This window comes from Pituophis catenifer, unplaced genomic scaffold (assembly GCF_029215685.1).
Source record: "Pituophis catenifer annectens isolate HBS135680 unplaced genomic scaffold, rPitCat1.0.hap2 SCAF_8, whole genome shotgun sequence".
Classification (NCBI taxonomy): domain Eukaryota; kingdom Metazoa; phylum Chordata; class Lepidosauria; order Squamata; family Colubridae; genus Pituophis; species Pituophis catenifer.
The window spans coordinates 71,283,040-71,308,533 of record NW_027256888.1 but is presented as its reverse complement, the minus strand read 5'-3'; the positions used below and the strand labels follow the sequence as shown (position 1 = coordinate 71,308,533).

General features: G+C 40.1%; 1 long non-coding RNA gene across 1 annotated transcript in view; it reads left to right on the top strand.

Moving 5' to 3' along the window:
* Positions 1-7,496: 7,496 nt before the first annotated feature.
* LOC139320134 (uncharacterized) overlaps positions 7,497-25,494 on the top strand; it is a 96,107-nt gene continuing 78,109 nt past the window's right edge. The window contains exons 1-2 of the long non-coding RNA XR_011600680.1: positions 7,497-7,521; positions 7,651-7,859. This is a non-coding gene — a long non-coding RNA (uncharacterized lncRNA). The remainder of the gene's footprint in view (positions 7,522-7,650; positions 7,860-25,494) is intronic.

Sequence of the window (25,494 nt, the reverse complement as noted above, 5' to 3'; positions counted from 1 at the left end):
TCAACAATAATGCATAGACTTTATATACTGGGGAGAGAGAGAGAGAGGGAGGGAGGGAGGGATAGATATAGATATAGATATAGATATAGATATAGATATAGATATAGATATAGATATAGATATAGATATGTCTCTCTCTCTCTCTCTCTCTCTCTCTCTCTCTCTCTCTCTCTCTCTCTCTCTCTCTCCTCTCTCTCTCTCTCTCTTTAGCTATCCAATCTATCTGGTTCTAAAGTTCATTTTAAAAGGAATTAGCCAAGAATTGATTGTCCTTAGTAAATAAATAGCATGTTATAATATTTTGTACTTCAGAGTATTTACTAGAGTTTTGACCGTACTTAAATACCAGATCACCTGAAATGGTGTTACCTTAAAAATGGGTTCAAGGAGGAATGGTCTCATATGTTTACTTTCATTTAACTTTATTTATACCTATAGGAAGTACGTTCCAAATCTTAAATGAAGCAGGTGGTAGACAATAGTGTTTTGATTTTGTCAAACTAATCTTAACTATTTGTGCTTTCATTAAAATACATGTTACTGCACTTTTGGACGATCAGCCCAATGTCAAGGTTAAGGCTGGGTGGAAAGGATGAATCTTGCATGTATGCTTTTCCACCTCAGTTGCTAGTAGAATCTTCTCTTTTTTTCTGTATTGTTGTTGTTAGTTGCGAAGTTGTGTCTGACCCATCATGATTCCATGGACAACATTCCTCCAGGCCTTCCTGTCCTCTACCATCCTCTGGAATCCATTTACGCTCACGCCGGCTGCTTCAGTGACTTTTTCTGTATATAAAATTAGATATTTAATAGACATTTGGATTGCCATCTTTAAGGATCTTCATGAAAAAAAAATCACCTTTGTTATAAATGTGTTGGTTCTACATAGTCCATCTTCTGATTAGTTCACAGATGTGTCCAAAATATGGCTTTACCATGTTCTTAGAGCCAACTAACTCCCTGGTTAGTTATAGACATGAGTACAATTTTGCAAATGATTACAGGTTAAAAACTTGATTTTTGCTTCAGAGGGTCTCACGTAACCTCATTTGATTGTACCTCACCCAAGGTCAAGGTCAACATAAGAATAATTTTGCCCTTATTGGTGGTTTCAAACAATGGTTGGGCTATCTTTATTTTTCAATTTCGTACAAGAAGAGGGGAATGAGATGGCTATGCTTCACCTCTCTTCTGAGGTTCCTGCTAGCAGTTTCAATAACTAGAAAAGACTTCTATATGAACAAGCACAGGCATTTGAGCCATTGGAAATGCCAGATCAAGTCTGCAAAGCTTGTGACAAATTGTCTCACCTTTTCACCTCAAAAGAGAAAATCATATTGTCTTCATGGCATGAACATCTTTGTCAGGACAAATTGAAGCTACCTTGCACAGGCTTAACAAAATGGTCGCTTCCCAACTCAGTTTTGCCTCAGCCTCCAGTGGCTACTGCTATTATAATAGGCCGCTAGTTATACATTTATATTTCATTGTAATTGTAAGACAAGTGTTCCCAATATATCACTTATCAGCGTTATTCTTGCATTCTATGCAAGACTTCTTTTCTTCTTTTTCATTAAAAAAATAGAAAATAGAGCTATTTTATAATCATTTTGAAGGGAAAAATATATATATACGAAAATGGGAAATTGGAATATTGTAAAGTAAAGCACCAACCTCCCAAAAAAACCATCTTTATTTCCAGTGTCTTTAAACCCTGAGTGGGACCTAAAAGCATTATTGGAAAATAAAAAGGACAGGCAGCTGCACTTCAGAGCTTTGACTGAGCTGTCACTGACGCCTAGAAAAAAGGACTGAGTTAAACAGGAATAATAGAAAGCCTGTTCGTTAGCCCTTCAAGGAAGGCAAGGTCAAGAAACAGGAGCAGCAGGGGTTTCACGATGCTTTTTATTGCTGTGGAGTAGAATAAAAGAATCTTGAAAGCCCATCAGTGTTCCTCTCGACTCTTATTTTATCTAAGAATATCAAGGTGGGCTATTCTGGGATGCTTTATCACTCCTTCTGCTTTCTCAGGACTGAACTATTTTTCCCTCATCTCTTAATGGTTCATTTCTCTCTCTCTCCCCACCCACCCTTCCTAAAGTCAGATCTACACTCTTTTCCACCTTTAGGAAGAAGACCCAGAAAAAATAATTTTCTGGTAAATCACTGTTGCATCCTCTATAGTATTCTTTCTGTGAATAGAGAAGGGATCTCACTGGCCCAGCCTACTCAGGTATGATTCAGTTAGTCTTCCGAAGGTTATCCCAGCTTCCTAAAGAGAAGGTTATCTAGTGTAGTATCTTAGTAGTAGGGGACACGGTGGCTCAGTGGCTAAGACGCTGAGCTTGTTGATCGAAAGGTCGGCAGTTCAGCAGTTCAAATCCCTAGTGCCGCGTAATGGGGTGAGCTCCAGTTACTTGGCCCAGCTTCTGCCAACCTAACAGTTCGAAAGCACATAGAAAAATAGGGACCACCTTTGGTGGGAAGGTAACAGCATTCCGTGTGCCTTTAGTCATGCTGGCCACGTGACCACAGAGACATCTTCAGACAGCACTGGCTCTTTAGCTTTGAAACGGAGATGAGCACCGCCCCCTAGAGTCGGGAACGACTAGCACATATGTACAATGAGAACCGTTACCTTTATCTTAGCAGTACCAGCAAAGCAGATATTCCTGAGACGCCCATATGGGGAGAGATAATAGCAAGGGACCCATTGAGATGGGGGTGCTTACTCAATAATTCCTCTGTAGAACTGTATCAGCAGCTTCTTGGGCAGTTTGAGCTTTCTCAGTTGGCTCCGAAAGAACATTCTTTGTTGTGCTTTTTTGATGACGTTTTTGATGTCCATTTTAGGTCGTGAGATATGGTAAAACCTAGAAATTTGAAGGTCTCTACTGTTGATACTTTGAAAGAACAAAAAAGGACCTTCTATTGTGCTTGGTGGATGTATAAACAAGAAAGAAATTTTTGGCTCAATTACATACAAAATAAATACAGAAGATTTTAAAGATTCATGTACAATTGAAACCAGATGCATTTTTGGGGGAATTGTGAACAAACAGCGGGAAAACAAATAATGGAACTTTATGGCAACTGCAGAAAGACTACTATTATAGGGTTAAGAGGTTATTATAAGCCAGTTTGGTTTAGTGGTTAAGGCACCAGGCTAGAAAGCAGGAGATTGTAAATTCAAGTCCTACCTTAGCCATGAAAGCCAGCTGGGTGACTTTGGGTGATTCAAACCCTCTCAGACAAACCCACCTCACAGGATTGTTGTTATGGGAAAAATAGGAAGAAGGTGATATATTGGATATGCTTGCCACCGTGAGTTATTTGTGAAAATAATAAAGGCAGGATAAAAATAAACAAATAAATAAAAATAAATAAATATAGGGAGTCCTCAAGTTACCATGGTAATAATCTGGCAATTATCATCATAAGTCATGAAAGTTGTAAAGTAGATCCGGATCCATTTTTACAAGTATTGCGGGGCAGCTGCTAAGCAAATGCCGCAGTTATAAAGCGAACACTGTGGTTGCTAAGTGAACCTATTGTTCACTATGGGCTGTGTTTTACTGGAAACCATAAGTAAACGCTGGTTTCCAGCAAAACCATCATAAATTGTGCTCACACGACCATAGGGTGCTGCAAACATCTATTAATGCAGTCATGTGACCACAGGGGTCATGTCAGAACTTCAAAATTAGGTTATGTGTCCATTTTGGAAGGGCGGAGGTCCCTCATAACTTCAAAGATTGCTAAGCAACCAGTTGTAAATCAAGGATTACCTGTACTCACAAACATGGAAAGATTCAATTTTATTCATCATGGAGGAAGGGATAGTGACAATGATGGAACTTTGTTGAGATGGCTGAATTGACTGCTTTAATTAAAGACAGCACCTTGTCTAAACTTAACAGTGATTGAAAAGCCTTTATTGGCCTTTAGTGGGAAAGAGGGGGAAAAAATCAAGTCATGATATGGTTTTGATGATTAGAATAAAAATAATAGATAAGAGAAGGAGTATGTCTGTAAATATCTCTTTGTTATTAGCCAACCCATTCTGCCAACATCCTGCAATTTTTCCAGCTTCCAACCCTGCCGTTCAATCCCAAGAGGAAACGTCAAGAGAAAATTCTTCCCTTGGGCCTTTTTCAGCCTGGAAAGTGTAAGCAGTCAGGGTCACTTGAGAGTGATAAAAAGTTGTGTAAGAGAAAACAAAAGCACAGTGATAAGACACTTCTCTATTTCCAAGAGTAAGCTAAAGGAGAAACTGTGAGCACAGAATTACTTTAAGGGCAAACTTACCCATTTTGTAATTAGCCTCCTTTCCCTTCATTCTTGACCTTGGTGTCTACTAAATATTTGCAATTGCACACCAATCAATTCCTGTGGAATTTACAGTGTATAGATGTGAAATCCATATACATTCTTTTAGTGTCTTTAACAGTCAATCTGTGCACAAACTAGAATGGAATCTGGCTCCCAGTCCTCGTAATTTGTTGGCTTTATGCTGCTAACAGCTGTTAAAGTTTGCAAAAAAGTAAGGAATTATGGAACAAATGCAGGCTTATTTTATGTGTGAATTGGTTCCCCCCCCCCAAATGATAAGATGAGATGCTACTGGGCCATATGTCAGCCGATGGCACTTTCTATTTTTTCAAGCATTTTTAGGTGTCCCATCTCTTTGGAAGAGTGCACACCTATCTAGGAAAAAAAGACAAAGGTAAGTTGAGGTTTTAGAAGACTAGGGACAACAGTGCAAGGTCTCTGGTGGTCTCTGAGAAAGGATTTTAAGTCTCAGCAGATAGAAATAAAGGACTAAAACATAAACATGGTTGGTCTTAGTTTCTCAATGGGAAACTGTTTTGGCCAGCAGAGCAGGCAGCAGAGTCATACAGTGAGAAGGTTGGGGAGGAACATGGGCCAGTCCTGAGGGCTGGGGAAAGCTTGGATGAAGGTTCTGTGTTGGAGGCAGAGAGGGAGCTAGACAGCAATGAGGCAGAGGAACAGCTGAAGCCCGGCATGCACAGAGCTGCCAGAAGACAAGAACAACTAAGAAAGCAGGGTCGACTTGGGAGTAAAGCCACACCTTGGAGGTGATTGGCCCCTCCCATAGGAAACAAAAGAGGAGCGAACGGGGAATGGGCTTTTGCAGGAAACAACTTGTTCGTTCGGTCATTTCAAGAGTGGAAAGATCTGTCCGTGACTCCCAGAGACTCTGTGCCAAGTTTTGCCTTGCACAGTGTTTGGAAACTATTGACATGGCAGCTTTCCAAGCGAGATAAGGTCTGCGTTGATAAATATTCCTCTGAAAAACTGTTTGTCAGGCCTTGCTGACTGTGAATGAAAGGAATTCACAGTTGTGTAAATAAAAGGGATTTTGCCAGGACCAAGACTCTGCTTCATGCTTTTTAGGGAAGCCTAGGTCAAAACAGAGACCTGTTGGTGGAAATATCCCAGAAGGCAATGCCAGTCACTTCGGTAATGATGTCAAACCCCCCAATCCCTAAGAGTTGAACTTGACTTCAGAACATCTTTCTATCTCTCTAGAAAGTTTACTATGCCTTTCAGCCAGTGATGGGATTCAGCCAGTTTGCACCACTTCGGGAGAACCGGTTGTTAACTTTCTGAGCAGTTTGGTGAACTGGTTGTTGGAAGAAATCATTAAGGCAGAGAACCGGTTGTTAAATTATTTGAATCCCACCACTGCTTTCAGCGTATAGTCATGCTGGCCATATGACCACCAAAGTGTCTTCGGACAACACTGGCTCACTCAGCTAAGAAACTGAGTAAGGCCCTGAAGACTTATTTATTCCAGCAAGCTGGCCTAGCCTAAAGGGTTTTTAATGGGATTTTTTAAATTTTATAGACTTGGGGTTTTAAAATGGGAGGCCGATTGATTTAATCTTTTTTAATTATCTTAACTTTTGTATTGTATTTTAATTTTGGCTGTTCACCGCCCTGAGTCCCTTTGGGAGAAGGGCGGTATACAAATTAAATTAATAAATAATAAATTAATTAATAAAACTGAGATGAGCACAGCCCCCTAAAGTCAGACACAACTGGACAGTGGAAACCTTCACTTTTACTAGTTTTTTTTTTTTTTGACAAAATCCTGAATTGCACTGTCTCCGATTGCTAGTTTATAGCTAGACCCTGTGAGAATCAGCCGAAGGGTTGATTTTAGGCACCTATCTTAAAACATATTTAATTCCATTCTAAAAATCTATTTTTAGTTTACAACAAGCAGGTGAAAGAAGGCTGATTTTGCATCAAATTAACAGGGGATGATTATTAAAAAGTTCAATAAGTCCATGGGAAACAATATCAATACTTATTGACTATATTAATCAAAAAATACTTTTGCTTTGGGATTTTTAAAAAAAATTAAAAAAAACCCAGGATAAACCTGTATCAACAATAGTAAATATTATGCCATACTATGCCACTAGTGCTGTTTTCTGGGCTATAGTCAACTCTTCACAATTTACATATTGCTCCCCCCCCCACACTCTGTTTTCCTATAAATTGTTCTCCTTGTCATATGGATTCCAGCTCACCAGATTGTTTCCCCATGAAATGCTCACTGAAATTAATTGACCCCATATCCTGTATCCAAATAAGAAATATGAGTATGTTTAGCACACAGCCTTTGTTGGTATCTGATTAAGACTTTCATGATTTCATTCCATAAATTCCTTTCTACCACCATCAGCCGTTACTTCTATCCTTTCTACTTTAAGTGTGTCTGTCAGTGCCTGCGTCTATGTGTGTTTTAAAAAGCCACCCCTTCCTTCTAACACGATTGTTTGACTCAGATCTTGCAAAAGGATCTTAAAGAAAAAAGAAATTTTTTTTGCAGGATCAAAACATCAACCCAGTACAAGTGGAGGATTTTTAAAAAGATCTTTCCTTACATATTGGGAGTTTTAGAAATGGAAGGAAGGAAGATGGATGGATGGAAGGAAGGCAGGAAGGGGAAGGAAGGAAGGAAGGAAGGAAGGAAGGAAGGAAGGAAGGAAGGAAGGGGGGAAGGAAGGAAGGAAGGAAGGAAAAGAAAGAAAGAAAGAAAGAAAGAAAGAAAGAAAGAAAGAAAGAAAGAAAGAAAGAAAGAAAGAAAGAAAGAGGAAGGAAGGAAGGGGAAGGAAGGAAGGAAGGAAGGAAGGAAGGAAGGAAGGAAGGAAGGAAGGAAGGAAGGTTGGTTGATTTCTGGATCTTTGGGGTTGAATTTTTCTTAGTCTGAGAGCTGAAATTTTAATCCTTTCCCTTTACTTCTCCTTCTCTGGCTCACATCTAAACATCCACTGAGTCTGAAAATAAACCCTTGTAGTCAAAATATATACTTCTTTGTTTTGTTTATGACTGGAGCTCAGAGAAGGCTGGCTTCAGAGTCTATGCCCTTCTCCGATTCTCTGATTCACTGCTCTTCTGACCTCCTGTTTTTTTTTTTCCATGCTGTGATTTATATCACTTAGTGCCACTTCCAAAGGCAAGCCAGTCCAAAGGATTTGTATGTGCGTATGTATCTTTTTCCTGTTTCGATTCCGTTCACCTTGTGCCGTCCTTGTGTTCTTTTTTCCTCCCTAACTTCAGCAGCTTTAGCCTCTTTGTGTATGCCTGAGAATGTTTGTGTGTGTGTCCCTGCAGCACCGGTGTTAGAGAGAGAAAAGTTGTTGCCATTCCTGTGTGATGGAGTCATGGGAGAAATTGCAGCGAGCACACAGATAGTAAAGGGGGCAAGCCACAAAGCTGGCTGGGCTGGGAAGCAGCCCGTAGCAGCCGGAGCTCTGGTTGGCAAAGCTGGAAGCCTCTACATCTGGAGCTGGATCTTCCCCTGGAGCACTTGTAGGAGTAAGGTGAGACTTGCTTTGGATAAATTAAACTTGCTTGTTTCCAGCTGCAGGGAGTGAGCAGCGGGGATCAGGCGAGAGCTTGCCCCTCGCTTTTCTAATTTACATCTAACGCATTCTGAATGCTGCTCTTAAGAACATTTCTTGCACAAATCTTGGAAGCCTTACTCCTTCCTGATTGTGATCTGCCACTCAAGGTTTTGAAAGTTGCTAGGTGATGGATTTGGTTTGTTCTTTGTTTTTAAAGTGATGTGACCTTTTAGTGAAACTGAATAATTCTGTCTGAAAGTAACTTTTTACTAATTTATTTATCTCCTAGGCGGCTGAAGCCCCCGTCTTCTGATAATTTTACTTCAGTTATCATTTTGGAGCTGTCTCATTTTTCACATCACACAATGATTATGATCTTTGCTTTAAGCCAAAATCCAAACTTTGAAGAACAGGATTTCCTGCCTCTTTTTTTCTAAACCAATGGGCTTCTTCCATGATTCTTTGTAAAATCCGAGTCCCAATAAATTCAAAGTAAATATAACATAAAAGGTTTAAATAGTATTCTGGTAATCCAAGTAACAATCTATATTATGGTTGTAGCCCATGAATCCTTGTAAAATCTGAGTCCTGCAAATGAAACCTATACCCAAACAGACCTTTAACAACGAAATAAGAACCTATTGTTTAACATTGTGTGCCTTTGTAAATATATTCTTTAGTTTCACTAGCAGGAAAACTCAGACACAGATGTTATTCATTGCAATAACATTTCTGGAATAATTTATTCCCAGTATTCTTTTGGAATTGATAGTGCAATTTCCTAAATATCAGCACTGCCGATTTGTATATTTGTTTCTGGCAAAGAGAATGGGCCTAGAGCTGTATACATGCATACAGAACTCTTACTAAGAGAAAAATGGGGTTTAAATTATGCAAATTCAAGACATTTGTGCTGTTTCATAACTGTTTCAGTTTTGCTGGTGGTTTGGCTTCCCCCATTCAGTGTTTAGAGTTGTTTCTAATTTTTGTCATGATGTAAGTCAAGAACATCGAAACTATAAATTGGTAGAGCAGACAAACAGGTGTATAACAGGTGTATCCCAACCCAGGCATATAGAGTTGGGAGACATAGGAATATGATAGGAGACATTTTTACATGAAGGATATTGATCATATCCACATGGCCATTGTATCCTGTACTTCTATATATTGTCCCGCATTCAGTCTGCTAATTTGTGGTTTTATTTTAAATTAGCACGTTGCTTGCAAATATGTTGTTTGCTGGCCTTTGGTCATTATATTATATTGGACTGGACTGGACTGGATTAGATTTGCAAGTATGATGGACATTGGATGTTTGGAAAAACAGTGTGCATTTGGGGCTGATTTGTGATGTATTGAAAGTGTGTATCCATGTTGTGCCTACTAACATGTTGCACTCCCTAGGTAAAGTCCTTAGACCTTTTTATCACTAGATTGATTGACAATTAATCAAATCTATGTGAAAATCTAGAGCGCTGGGAAGAGCATCACTTAGGTTTGAGTTAAAATTATTTTAGGCCATTACCGGTAAATTAAATTAACAGTCCAATTTTAATAGTTAAATTTTGCTCATTCAATAAGCATAGTAGGTTAATGGAATGTAGTGAAAGATTGGCTGGAATGAGTAGTATGAGGTAGACAGATTATAGATGGATGACAGATAGATAGATAGATAGATAGATAGATAGATAGATAGATAGATACCGGTAGATATATAGATATGTTGGGTAGGCGATTGACTGATTTCATAGGAACTGGGTGATCAAGTTGATTGATTTCAACCTTCAAAGACTCCCTGCAAAAAAGGAGGAGAAAGAGATTTCTAGACAGCTGGTTAATAATTCAATCTAATGTCATCTCACTCTGTCAAGCCCTAAGGATAATTTTTTTAATCTTACTATGAGTTTTAAAAGAGAGATAGGACCACCCTCAATAGTTCTGTCTTCTTAAAATTGGATGGCTTCGCTACGCTTCTCCTTTGAAACCTTTTACTAGTTCAAAGAGCTGAAATAGGTTTCTAAGTATGCGCAGCTCATGTGTTGAAACCTCTTCTGGCTATTGGACATGGCAGGTCAAGTCTTTGAGGTGAAGAGACATGCCTTGTCAAAACAAATCGTGTTACTGATTAAAACAATCACATGGCGTGAAGCTCTTTGCCAAGGTGAGCCAAAAGCCACTTCATACAGGCCTCACAAAAGCCCGTTTCCAATTGTGTTATAGAACTAGACAAAAGTATCATTTTTGGAGTCTTCAGATCAGTAGTGGGTTCCTCCCGGTTCGGCCCGGTTCCACCGAGCCGGTAGCGGTGACAATATGATGTCACCGAATCGGTTCTGCCCCCCCAACCCCCCCACCCCCACGTTATTCTTACCTTTTATTTGGCCCCACCCCCAATCTATTGCTGCCTCCTGAGTCCCAGCTGATAGCTAGAGGGAAAAAAAACTGTTTAAACTCTTGCCGCGGGGCTTCAAAGGGCTGCCCTACAGCTGATCAGTGTTAAAAGAAAACAGATGAGTAGATCGGTGCCTGCAAAAAATACATGAGTAGATCAGTGCCTGCAAAAATAAATGGGTAGACCAGTGCCTGCAAAAATAAATGGGTAGATCGGTACAGCTCTGCAAGCAGTTAAAAGCCTGGTAGACCAGTACCTCTGCTAAATCCTAAATAATTGTCACATGACCATCAAGCCATGCCCACAAAATAAGCCACGCCCACAGAACCGGTAGTAAAAAAATTTAGAACCCACCCCTGCTTCAGATCCATATTCAAGGACAGGTCTCCCTCTTCAGCACTGAAGAGTGCACACAGACGTCAACCATCTTGAAACCTCAATGAACTTCTGTTCTCTTTTGAAATAATGTTTTCTTCAGATTGAATGAGAAGGCGCAAGAAACCAGGAGCCAGGATAGTGTCAATGGACTTCAAGGCAGGCTGGACATAGATCTTTTTTGGAGGCGTAAAAACTGCAGACTGATGATTCATTTGACCCCGCCTTCGGGCTCAGTTTAGTCATCTCCTACAAATTAACAGATTAACAGAATTAGAAGGGACCTTGTAGGTAATTTAGTCCAACCCCCTGCCCAAGCAGGAGACCCTCCACCATTTCTGACAAATGGCAGTCCAATCTCTTTTTGAAAGCCTCCAGTGATGAAGCTCCCACAACTTCTGAAGGCAAGGTGTTCCATTGGTTGATTGTTCTTATTGTCAGAAAATTTCTCCTTAGTTTATTTCTCCTTATAAGAACATGTTTGAAGTTCTGAGACATTGATCCACCAAATAGAAGTTATAGAAATGGCTGATAGTGTTTGGGATGCCTGTTACCAAAGGTTGCTAGAAAGGAAAGTGGGGACAGGACAAAATTCTTAGTGCTTGAGATTTGGGCAGCAGTTTCAGATAATACAAAGGTAGGTAGGTAGGTAAGTATATTTCAGCACTAGGACTGTTTGAGTCCTTGATTTTAGATGACTCACAGACTGCCATTATCCAACCTTAAAATGTGTATCTGGAAAATCAATAAAAATATGAAGTTCTTAAAATTGCAACACTGGTCTTCTGGTACAAAAGAATGCAATGGCCCATTGAAAAGGTGAACAAATCCCTCTCCATATGGCAAGAGAGCTGTAATATCTGACAAAGCAAGAGATGTTCTTCCTAAACTCAATTCCATCTGGATGTATAATAATAATAATAATAATGATGATGATGATGATGATGATGATGATGATGATGATGTATTATTCCAACTCATCGCCTATACCTAATGTATAGTCAGGTGTGCAATAAAACAGTAAACTATAATTAATAACATTTGAAACTATACAGAGTTGGGTTAATAGCCATTAAAAAAAAAGCATTTCTTACAAAAACAAAATCATTTGCATTTAGTGATGTTATTAGGAAGGGTTGTAATGATATTCAGCTGTGCCATGAGCAAAATCTGCCCATCTGTACAAAACATAATATTTTCTGTTTTTGATAAGAATTCAACTGTATGGAAACTTGGCCAGAGTACTTTACAGAAGTGGTTGTAGGTTATTTCATAGGTACGGCAGAATTGGACAATCAAGTACAGTAGATAGTGAAGGATGTCACTATCTTGCCATCCTGATAGAAACAATTTTGGATATGTGAGATTTTTAGGAGGTAGCTAACATTCATAGCCAATACCGTTTGTTGCCTTCCTAATCTTGTTAATGTTGATCAGAAGAAAAGTGCAGTAATACATTTCTGTCATGCGGCTTCCACTTGAATGTGTTGTTGTTTTTTATTATTGCTTACCAGAAAACAATTTTGCTGTTAGCAATTGAACTTTTAAAAATCAACATGCATAGATATATTAAACATCCTGCTCTTGAAAGCCTGTGGCACTGACAAGATGCTTCCAAGTGCAAAGAAAGAAGAAGAAGAAAAAGAAAGAAAGGTGAATATTTACAGGTATAAATGAGGCTCACTGACATGCACCAGTAAGGATATCTTGCTGAAATACAGGTAGTCCTCGACTTACAATTGAGTCCAAAATTTCTGTTGCTAAGTGAGACATTTGTTAAGTGAATTCTGCTCCATTTTATAACCTTTCTTGCTACGGTTGTTAAGTGAATCACTGCAGTTGTTAAGTTAGTCACACGGTTGTTAAGTGAATCCGGCTTCCCCATTGACTTTGCTTGTCAGAAGGTCGCAAAAGGGGACCACGTGACTCCAGGACACGGCAACGGTCATAAATACGAGTCAGTGGTCAAGTGTCTGAATTTTGATCACGTGACACAGTTGAAAGTGTGGAAAACAGTCAGAAGTCTCTTTTTTTCAATGCTGTTGTAACTTCGAATGGCCACTAAATGAACTGTTGTAAGTTGAGGACTGCCTGTATTGCTCATTTGCTCTAAGAAACCAAACTTAGGTAAGCAGGAATATACAGGGCCTAAAAAGAGATGATGTTTTTCTGTCTTATGCTGTATGCTCTTTTTTTTCTTGTCCTATCTGTCCTACACTCAACTTTCCTAAGTCCAATTCTGAAACAATCTTGGACTGGTTCCCAATTATTATGCCTACTTTTGATGGGGGGCCAGTTGGCTATACATATGAAAGAAAGATCCAGAATGCAATACCAGCTTTATTTTTTTATTCCACTGTCTGAGAATGGAGTTTCTCTTTAAAACAACGTACCCACTTTGACAAGTCATGCAAACATTTGAAAGAGATTACCATTAAGTATACCGCACTACACAAACATAACTGAAACACTTCAGGAAAATAAAAGCCATTTAAAAAAAAAAAAGGTTAATTAGAATTGCTAGAGCCCAAATGCCCCATCTCATTATGCATTGCCTAGTTACTGTAAATGTTTTCGGCTTTATTTATATATGCATGAATGATGTTTAGTCCTTAGTTAAGATTTACTAACCTCAAAGGGCACGTTCGTCCACTTTTCCCTCTAATAAGAGCTGTTGCTGCTCCACTGCTCCTGCCTTTGTCTAGAAACCAAGAGAGAGAGAGAGAGAGAAAGAGAGAGAGAGGCTATTCTGTCATTTGTCATGGTTCTGCTTTGTTTTCGGTAGTCTAGTTTTGTTGAGTGAATTTAGAGCATCCAGAGAGGGTGACTTTGGAATGGATTGCTAACACTTTCACTCTTGCAAAAGTCAGCTCAACCTTTTGAATTCCAAATGAAGAAGCGAAGTAATTGCTCGGTGGTAACACTTTTAGCACCATGGGAGAGGAGGAGGAGGAGGAGGAGGAGGAAGGAGAAGAGGAGGAGGAGGAGGAGGAGCCTGGTGGTGCAGTGGACTAAACTACTGTTAAAGTAGCACTTAGCTGCCAGCTGCCTGCAATTACTGCGAGTTCAATTCTCACCAGGCTCAAGGTTGACTCAGCCTTCCATCCTTTCGAGGTAGTTAAAATGAGGACCCGGTTTGTGGGGGCAATAAGCTGACTTTGTATAAAAAAAAACACCGCTTAGGGGCCCCCCGAAAGCCCTACTAAGCAGGTAAATACAAAAGTATGAAGGCTATTGCTTAAAAGCATTGTAAGCTGCCCTGAGTCTCCGGAGAAGGGCGGCATATAAATCAAACTAATAAATAATAAAAGAAGGAGGAGGAGGAGGAGGAGGAGGAGGAGGAGGAGGAGGAGGAGGAGGAGGAGGAGGAGGAGGAGAAGGAGAAGGATTTTGAAATGGACTGCTTAGCAATGTAAAAGCTTTTTTACATTAGTCCATTGCTCATATTAAAATAGAATAGAATAGAATTCTTTATTGGACAAATGTGATTGGACACACAAGGAATTTGTCTTTGGTGCAGATGCACTCAGTGTACATAAAAGCATATTATATATATACATATGTATGTATGTATGTATGTATGTATATATGTATGTATGTATGTATGTTTGTATAATTTAATATATCATATTAATATTGGTATATTAAACAACCTGGGACCCATTGGGTCATTCTTCTTTTTTCACATATTACTGTTTCCCTTCCCATCCTGGTGAAGCTGCCTCCTCTTCTTATTTCTCTTCCTCTTCTTCAACCGACTTGCAGAACTGCCTACCACTTTGCTGGAGGAGGGGGGGTGGATTGTGAAGAAAAACGGCTCCCCATTCCAGGGGGTACCCAAGAACCTTGTCTCTCCAATGCATCACCATTACCCTCTAGCCAGCCCTACTTCACCAGCAGGCATCCCGGTCTCTCCCTTGTCCTTCCTCTTTCCACATATAATACAAGCTGGTGCTGTTTCTCCTCTTCTCATGATTCTCAGAAGAGCCCCAGTGAAGTCATCTTCTTCCTCCTCTTCCTCCTCCTTGGTTGACTTGTGGAACTGCTTGCCACTTTGCTGGGGGGAGGGGAACCAAGTGACCATGAGTAAAACTGCACCCATGCATCCCATTTACTACCAGTTCTGTGGGTGTGGCTTGGTGGGCGTGGCATGGCATGGCTTGGTGGGCGTGGCTTGGTGGGCGTGGTAGGGGAAGGATACTGTCACTCCAGGGGAAGGTTACTGCAAAATCCCCATTTCCTCCCGATCAGCTGGGACTCGGGAGGCAGAGAATAGATGGGGTCAGTCAGAGGTGGTATTTACCAGTTTATTTTATTTATTTATTTACTTTTAAATTTGTATACCGCCCTTCTCCCTGAGGACTCGGGGTGGTGAACAGCCAAGTAAAAGCATAAACTACAAACATTAAAATACAATTAAAAAGATATATATAAATTTGGCCCCATGATTAAAAACAATAACAAACAATTAAAAACATTTTAAAAAGTGTTAGGCCAGCCCAGCTTGCTGGAAAAAGTGGGTTTTAAGGGCACGGCGGAAGGCACCGAGGTCTTGGATTCTCCTTATCTCTGGGGGCAGCTGATTCCAGAGGGTAGGTGCCCCCACAGAGAAGGCCCTCCCCCTGGGGCTCACCAGCCTACATTGTTTGGCTGATGGCACCCCGAGGAGGCCCTCTCTGTGGGAGCGCACAGGTTGATGGGAGGCCGTCGGTAGCAGCAGTTCTCCGATCTACTTAAAATTCCTGCTACCGGTTCTCCAGAACTGGTCAGAACCTGCTGAAACCCACCTCTGATGTCCCCAAAGGGCCCTCTGTCCAGGAAGGAAGAGGGCTCTCTTCAACTGATGGCTCTAGTCAGCCCTACCCCTCTCCTCCATTCTTCCTTCATTGGCCTCCACCATTAAGAGATTTCAAGTTGCAGCCTCAGTTTCAAAACAGCCTATAGCTGCTCACCCAATTGGGAATAGGGAGTCAAAGGAGGCAGGAAGGAGGATGGAGATATGCCCCTCCCATATCCCTTGTACCACACAGCCTACAGGTTTCTGGGAAGTGTAGCTGAAAGGCATGGTGGCACTGAAGCAGTCACAACTTTGCCAGGTTTCTGCCCCATGGGAGTCATGGGTCCTAGATTTTGGGTGCATTCTGTATGTAGTCCATTTGACACATGTTGATTCAAAAATAGCTGCTCTATGATGACCCATTTCACCCAATTGAAGGTAGCAAAGTATCAAACAGACACAGTCGTTTTAATAATATATGGATTGGTCCTTTTGCAGCTGCAGGATTCAGCAAAGTTTGCTCTTCTGCAGTAGGAGCATGTATTCATTGGGTTATAAACAAAGGACAACCTTCCTACCTTCTGATTGGTCCCAGAATTTATCGGCCAGTATAGTCTTTGACGAGAATGCTGGGAATTGAAGTCCTCACATTAACAGTGGAAATGCCTGTGTAGATATTTTTCATATAAACAGTCCAAAATTCTGTTACAGCTTTTTGCTTCTAAATAGAATTTCATTTATCTGGTCAGATTGGATGGGTCTTCCCACTGTGAAGCTCCATGAAATTTTGGTCTTCTCAGTGAAATTTGTTTTTAAAATATTCCATCTTATCATTTTAAAGAAGAAGAAAACAAAGGTTTTTTGGAATGTATATTTTTTTTTCCTGTGCAAATCTGTGGGAAAATGAAATAGTTTTCCCAAACAAAGCATCCAGTCAGATTAAATTATCTCCACCTCAATTAAATCAGACCAATCTCAGAGTTTTGGAACTGGGTGGCATTTCCATACCTTAGGCTAAAATACCTTAGTCTTCTCCGACCTGGGATTAGAATTCCCAGCCCTTAAATTTAGAAGTGTCTGGCACCAGATTGAGGGAATATTTCCAAAAACGTTACTGTTGACATTCAGATCAGACAAATTCTGTAAGGCATCTTTTGACACTGAAATCATTGTTTCAGATGTTTCCAGTTGCTCTGCTTTTCTTATCTCGCTGACGCTGGAAGACTTTAAACACTTTCATTACATTTCTTCAAAGACAGCATCTGTGCTGCAAGCCACAAGCATCTTAGCAGAATGAACCTGAAGTTCATGCTGTAGTTGAAGATCTTGATAATTTCTTCATCCGTTGATCCTGCAAGGTTATGAGGATTTCAACAAAGACACATTGCACCCCATTTTGAGGCAGTTTTATTCTAGAATGTTCTTGAATTAACTTTGCCACTATTACCGCAGTGGTGAAATCTAAAATTTGTTACTACTGGTTCTGTGGGCGTGGCTTGGGGGGGGAGGTTAATGTGACTGGGTGGGCGTGGCCAATTTTTTTTTTACTTTTAAAACCATTTTTTACACGTAAAACCATGTAAAAAAATGCTTTCAAAAGGCTCTGACGACCCCAGCTGAGTTGCCTGATCGTCAGAGGGTTTTTAAAAAACCCGCTGCTGATCAAGCAACTCAGCTGGGATGGTCAGAGTTTGGATCGTCAGAGCCATTTAAAAGAAAAAAACTTTTTTTCTTTTAAATGGCTCTGACGATCCAAGCTGAGTTGCCTGATTAGCAGGCAACTCAGCTGGGATCGTCAGAGTCTGGATCGTCAGAGCTTGGCGTGTCAGAGGCATTTAAAAGAAAAAAAGCCTCTGATGATCGCGCGGCTCAGCTGGGCATGGGGGGCAGGGGCAGGGATTTTTGCTACCGGTTCTCCGAACTGCCCGCTGCCATCGCTACCTTCTCGCCCGAGCCGGTCCGAACTGGGAGCATTTCACCCCGGTATTACCGGTAGGTATTTTAGCATCAGTGACTACAATTAAAAAGCACGTTTGTTTCTTCCTCCTTTGCATGATGATACTGCTATCCCTAAACGAGCAACTTTATACTGTTTATTGTACTGGTAAAGGAGTATTGGAAGAAATATCCTTCTGGGTTCAGTTCCAAGTGGGGAAAAAGACACTGGAAACATGGAGACTGCTTGGAAAGATGGTTTAATGGTAGACAGGAATCACATGGCTTGAGTTCCTGAGTAGAAAAAAAGGAGGTGAGATGCTGGGAATGCCTTGGTTTTATGCCCTCTGTTGGGCCCCACCTCTAAGTGTTTCCTGTTTCTGTATAAGAAATGTAACCTGATTGGTTGTGAGACCCCACAGGGGGTGGGGGTCTTAGCTAACCCTGTAGGTTGTCTCCCAAGCTTGCTTGAGCCTTGCCATGTGGTAAGTTTTGCTAGATGGGTCCTTTATGTTGCAGATGAGATGCTGAGGCCTTAATGCAGTGTTTCTCAACCTTGGAAGCTTGAAGATGGGTGGACTTCAACTCCCAGAATCCCCCAGCCAGCAGCGCTGGCTGGGGGATTCTGGGAGTTGAAGTCCACCCATCTTCAAGCTTCCAAGGTTGAGAAACACTGCCTTAATGGCTCATTGACAAAAGGGGAGGGGGGATGAGCAAACTGGCTCAGTGGCCCATTGACAAAGGTGGGGAGACAGGGAGCTGCTGGGAGCTCAGTGTTGAAATGAAGGGTCCTTGGTGCTCTCTGAACTTGGTTGTTTTCTTGCAGTCATTTCATTACCAAACCAAGTAACATCATTAGTATATAAACAGAGAGCAAACCCCACTCTCTTCCAGGACTGATGATATTACGTAGTTGGGTGATGAAACATCTGCAAGAAAACGATCAAGCTCAGGAGCACAAAGAACCCCTCATTGTTTATTGTTTTGTTATTTATTTTATTAATATATATATATATATATATATATATATATATATATATATATATATATATATATATATATATATTAATTTTAAAAACAAACTTTATTCGTATTTAAAAAACATTTAAAACAAATATAAGAAAAACAAACAAGTTTCTCTTAATCAAAAACACAAATTACATATACATATACAGTACATATACAGTACTCAACTTCATCTATTGACTACTTTCTATTATTATATATACATATATACATATGCACAGTGGCTTATTTCCTTTTCTATCTATCTGACAGTGTAGTTGTTAATTATATTGATTTCTTCTGAATTTCATCTTTAACCATTCCCCTTCCTCTGATTTATCCACTGGTATCATCTATTCCATATTATGAAGTATTTTGAGTCTTCCTTATTTTATTAATATTTTTAATTAGTCCAAAATTCATAGTTGGGTAAACCTTAATACAAACAACAAACAGGAGGAAATGCACCGGGGTGGTATTCACTTACCTTCCTTACCGGTTCGCAAATGTGAGCGCGCACCTCCGCGTATACGCAGAGGGTCAAAAATGGGACGTGATGACATCCGGGTGGGTGGGCGGAGCCTCCTGCAGCCGCCATTACTGGGTCGCCTGAGCCGGATAGAACCGGTTGAATACCACCACTGAAATGCACCAATCAGGAGATGAAAGTGGAAAAATAATGTGTATATGTATTCCTAATACTATTCCTTGCGTATACAATTCATTTTCCAGAATTTTCAGTAGTAGTCATACTGATGAGGTGGTTTAGAAGTCCACACAGATAAAAGTACAATTTTAGAGCATATGGTCTTATTGGGTCCAATGAAAATTACCATGTTTCCCTGAAAATAAGACCCTGTCTTATATTTTTTGGAATCCTGAAATAAGTGCTTGGCCTTATTTTCGAGGAGATCTTATTATTTTGGGGCACGTGGAGCAAGATGGGGCTCCTCTTGCCATCTTACCTGATTTCCAGCTCTGAGTTTAAATATTTTTGGGGAGTGCTTATTTTGGGGGGGGAGGCTTGTTTTAGCGCATGCGCTCAAAAACCCTCTTGGGCTTATTAGCAGGGGATGTCTTATTTTTGGGGAAACAGGCAGAGGTGGGTTTCAGCAGGTTCTGACCGGTTCTGGAGAACCAGTAGCAGAAATTTTGAGTAGTTCAGAGAACCGGTAGTAAAAATTCTGACTGCCCCCCACCCCCATCTACTTCTGCCTCCTGAGTCCCAGCTGATTGGGAGGAAATGGGGATTTTGCAGTAATTTTCCCCTGGATTGGGGGGGGAATGGAGATTTGACAGTATCCTTCTCCTGGAGTGGGGTGGGAATGGAGATTTTACAGTATCCTTCCAGTGCCACACCCATCAAGCCACACCCACTAAGCAGTGGTGGGATTCAGCCAGTTCGCACCACTTTGGGAGAACCGGTTGTTAACTTTCTGAATAGTTTGGCAAATTGGTTGTTGAAAGAAATCATTAGGGCACAGAACCGGTTGTTAAATTACTTGAATCACACCACTGCCACTAAGCCACACCCACAGAACCGGTAATAAAAAATTTTGAAACCCACCACTGGAAACAGTGTATGTAGAAGAATATGTAACTCTTGATTTCTCCAGATTTGTGTTCTCTCTCTCATTTTTTGTTAACAAAAAATTTATGCCAGAAGTTCACAGCCAAGAGAGCTGCAATTTAAAGACGGGGTCTGGATGAAACTTGAGGTAGATGTTGATGTTGTCACTTTAACACCTAGCATTCAGTAATCAAGAAAAATAGTTGCTTTCCACCACTCTGAAAACATAATGGCCATTCATCCCCAGGAAGGAAGGAAGGAAGAAGGAAGGAAGGAAGGAAGAAGGAGGGAGGGAGGGAGGGAGGGAGGGAGGAAGGAAGGAAGGAAGGAAGGAAGGAAGGAAGGAAGGAAGGAAGGAAAGAAGGAAGGAAGGAAGGAAGGTAGGTAGGTAGGTTATAGTTTGCTCTATGGAGGATTGAATGCACTTGAATTCAGTGGTTGAATTCTGGGGGGAGGGAAGATAGAAAAAAGAAAGAAACATATGTCCTCTGCAAGTAATGTTTGGAAAAAAAAGATTGCATAAAAATAACTATATGCATTATTCAAATTAATCATGCCACAGTGTCTTGCAATATTACTTTAGAATGTGATGGGTATTTTATTTGGATTTGGAAAAGCATGATAAAATTATATAAAGGCATTCATTTATTTGTCATCCCATTTACTATTAGCCACCAGGTGGCAGATGAAATAGAACATAATCATACTGCTTTCAAGAAACTCAAACCATTCTAGCCATAACTGGGGTTCAAATTAAGTTTTGAAAGACAAATTTTACAAAATTGCATTATCACTCCCAGCACTCAGTCTGTAGGTCCTTCTAGACCTACAGACCTTCTAGCAGCGCTGGCTGGGGGATTCTGGGAGTTGAAGTCCACCCATCTTCAAGCTACCAAGGTTGAGAAACACTGTTCTAGATGAAGGTTTTTTACTTGAAGCAAAAATAGAAATATATTCTGGAGGGAATGTGAGTTGAACCTCATGTTCAATTCTTAATTTAGAATGAAATCTGCTCTTACAGTTTTGTGGTGATTGAAAACGGTTATTGGAAGGCTCCCTATTGTTTATTTTTTAATATAACATTTCCGATATCTGATCAGTAACCATTTATTGTTTAGCATGAGAATCAGTTTGATGTGATGGTTAAAGTCAAGAAACTGGGAGATGATGAATTTCATTTTTACTTTAGATATGAAAGTATTTAATACTTGATATCCTATGCAGATATCTTGTGTAGGCAATACAGGTAGTCCTCAACTTATGACCACAACTGAGCCTGAAATTTCTGTTGCTAAGCAAGACAGTTGTTAAATGAAGTTTGCCCCATTTTACATCCTTTCTTGCCACAGTTGTTAAGTGAGTGACCATAGTTTTTAAGTTAGCAACATGGTTGTAAAGTGAATCTGGGTTTCCCAATGACTTTGCTTGTCAGAAGGTTGAAAAATGTGATCGCAGGTCCCTGGGACACTAAAACTATTGTAAATATATGCAAGTTGCCAAGGATCCGGATTTTGATCCCAAAACCAGAGGGATGCTGCAACTGTCATAAGTGTGAAAAACTTATTTTTTCTTATAAGTCACTTTTTACAGTGCCATTGTAACTTTGAATGGTCATTAAATGAGTTGTTCAAACTTGAGGACTACCTGTACAGTGAGACACTGCAACCGTCATAAGTATGAGCTAGTTGTCAAGCATCTGAATTTTGATCACATGACCACGGGGATGCAATGGTCGTAAGTGTGAAAACAGCTCATAAGTCAGTTTTTTTCAATGCCATTGTAATGGTCATCAAGCAAATAGTTATAAGTCGAGGACTAACTGTATTGAATAACAATAGTATTTCTCAAGTTGGAAGGTAGGCATTATGAATCCATTAGATTGTGGTTGACATTATTAAATCTTGAAATATCTAATAAGTTATAGGAAAAAATAAGCAATTTAGTCTCATCACAGATCTTGGTTTCTGCATCTACATCGATGGAGTTTGTTCTGTTGTTGGAAAATAACTGAGGTAAAAAATTTTGACTAATTACAAAAAAGTACACCCTTGTTGTACCAGACTTTGGAAGAGAAATACATTTTTCAGGTTATCCTATATGAAAGGTTTTATGGTTGGTTTTGTAATGTTTTGTTTCCTTCTGAGTCTATCTTGTAAATAGATCATTTCTAGATCTGGACATTTTCCAATTAGTATTAGAAAGGGGCTTGACTAACCTTACTGAGGCCAAGTGAGATACAATATTATATTTGTAAGCCACTTCCAAAAAAAACTTTGCCAAGAAAAGTGAAGGAACTCATCCAGGCAGCCACCAGGAATCAAAACTGATTTGAAAGCAGTAAACAAAACAAAAAGTGAAATATTGGGCTCGTTTGCTTATTTACTGAAAAGCTACATCCCTCAAGCTCTATTAATAAACTTCCCAGAAGCATGTGGCCAGCAATTGTGGAAAGAAGTAGATGGACGCTTGGATTCAGTCCAGGAAAGTCTTTCTTACAAACTATAGAAAGCTTTGTCTCAGACTTGGAAAGAGTAGAGTAAATAAAGTGTATCATGATATGACTAAGCAGTGAAATAATTTATGACCATGATACCACCTTATAATAGAAGCTCATGACAACAGCATAGACAGATTTCCCAGAGCAAAAATACACAAGAAATGGTTGTGTTTACTAGACATGAGTTTCTGGTGGTGGGCAACTTGACTCAGCTTTTTGCGATGATGGTACATTGTGGCTTTGCTCAGAATGGAAGAAGACCTAGTTAGAACAGCATCTGGGCATCCCAGAGACAGGCCATTTTCCAATGGTGGGATTCAACAGGTGTAACAACCAGTTCGCTGAGCACGCGCCAAACACACGCTCCGCGTGCATGCAGTGCATTTGAAAATATCACTAAAACCTACCTTCTACTGCAGCCCCGGTGAGTAAAACAGCTGAGGCGCAGCAATCCGCTCTGCCACGCCTATCAGCTGGGCTTCAAACAAAAGAAATATAGATCGATATAGCGCAGGGGCAGGTGGGTGGCCCCAGCTGATTGTCAGAGCAAATTGGTTCGCTCTCAGCTGATTGTTGGAGCTACCGGTTCACCTGAACTGGTCAAAACCGGCTGAATCCCACCCATTTTCTCATCCTGGAAAAACAAAGAGAGTGGAAATTCCATATATCTGAAAGTGCCACTACTGTCAAAGAGTAGAGGCAATCATGGATTAGTGATGAATAGTCTGACCCAATACAAAATAACTTTCTACATTCCTTTTGTAGTCATTTCAATGAGGTTTATTCAGATTAATGATACCTTTTGGCATTTTGGATTTTAAAAGATGTGAGACTTCAAATTTAATTCAGAAGAGGATCCAGTATCTTTAAATCAAAGATTGAACATCACATGCTGCGGCTTCATATAAAATGCATCAACTCTTCTTTGCTTGCTTAATAGATTATAGAAAATGGAGTTAAGTGTTAGTCTGAAGAAGAGTGGACATTATCAGACCAGAATGAAAAAAAGGCACTTAATTTTGTTTTCATGGAGTCTGCTTGCTTGTCGCTTTGATCTCTAGCTGGTATGAAGTAAAACAAAATGATTGCTTATCTTTAGATCTTCTTTCTTTAGAAGTAAAACTTGGATCAGAGGCTTAGAAATATGGGGTCAAAGAAATGAAGAAAAGATCTAAAACAAAGGATACACTAAATCATTTTCAATAGATACAGTATATAGAGGCTAATACAGATTTAGGTGACAAGACCCATTAAGGGGCAATGATCCATAAACTGGTGGGGCTTTTTTTTCCAACTAAACCTTTTCTTTGATGGAAGAAATGAAATTGTGAATCAACAGTGAAATTAATTGGATTGTAAAGCTTTTTTTTTTCTTTAGGCAGCCAACAACCATTTCCTCTGCTTTATGGAATTTAGAATGCTCTTACCAGTATAAAAAGGTGAAGATTTCTTTGTCAGTCCTGTCCAACTCTAGTGCACGTTGTTCATTTCCATTTCTTGGCTGAGGGAGCCAGCATCGTTGGAAGACAATTTCTGTGGTCATGTGGCCAAATGGCTATATGCTAAAGGCACACAGAATGCTGTTACTTTCCCACCAAAATGGTACATATTTATCTACTTGCATTCACCTGCCTTCAAACTGCTAGGTGGTCAGGAGCTGAGGCAAGTAACGGGAGCTCATCCCATTGCATGGAACCCGGGTCTCGAACCTGGACTGTCAGCTCTCCTGCTGACCAGCTCAGTGTCTTTAACCACTGAGCCATCACACCCCCTTCTTACCAATAAATTGATCAGCCAAGAAAGTAAAATATTGTTTTCTACTTGCATAATGTTGGCGCTGTTCGCACATTCTTTGGGGAAAGCAGGAACTAAACGATATTAAACTTTTCTAAAGTGGAGAAGGTTATGGCTGAAGGGTAAATGTGATTGGAAGATTGTGTTTGAAGAAGATTCTGCCCAATAGCCCTTTTGGATTGAATTGCCAGATCAGTCTGATGCCTCAAATTGGATAACTTCAAACTGGTCTGCTTGGGCAGAGGATTGGACTAGATGACCTACAAGGTCTTCTATGAGCCGAGGTGGAGCAGTGGTTAGAGTGCAGTACTGCAGCTACTTCAGCTGACTGCTAGTTCAGCAGATCAGCGGATCAGATCTCACCGGCTCAAGGTTGACTGAGCCTTCCATCCTTCCGAGGTGGGTAAAATGAGGACCCAGATTGTTAGGGGGCAATATGCTATTTAGTATACTGTCTTTGGTGTAAGCCGCCCAGAGTCCTCGGAGAGTGGGTGGCATAGAAATATGACTAATAAAATAATAAAATAAATAAAAGGTCCTTTCCAACTCTGTTAATCTGGTCAATGATTCAACTGACTTTGGCACATGTGAATGCACACTTTTTATCAAATCCCTGAATCAGATTGATTTGATTATTCATATCATCAAATCATTTTGGCTAATCTATTCAAATTAATGAACAGGATATTGAGAGGCTAATAAAAAGTTAAAGAAGCAGCATATTGTTCCTACAGGGCAATAAAACACATGGACACTCATAATAATTGAATATATTCTTGATCAGCTACCTGTCCATGGAATTGGGGGAGGGGAAGCACAGGGGGGTCTCTCAACTCTTTACCAATGCAGGAATTATGCCCTGCAGTAAGTAAGATGTTTTCTACTCTATGAGCCTGAAAGGCAATTCATTAAAAAAAATTGTATTAGAGACGTGCCAATAGGCAGTGTATTCATTAATTCTGAATTACTTACAGGCTTCATGGCAACCTAGTACGAAACATTAGAAGGGATTAATAAATAGCTTTATATCTCCTGTTCAAAATGTTACAAAATTAAGTCTCCCATGTTTAAAATTCAGGGTGTTATGTTTGAAGAGCTAATTCCTTACAGAAGTGCAAACTATGCAATGTTAGACTGTGGACTTAATTGTCTTACGAAGATTTAATGCATTCACCCTTCCCTATCCTTCCAAATTTGTTAAGACTACCATCCACAGGTATCTCCATCAGCATGCTCATTGGCCAGCTGAGAATTCTGAGAGCT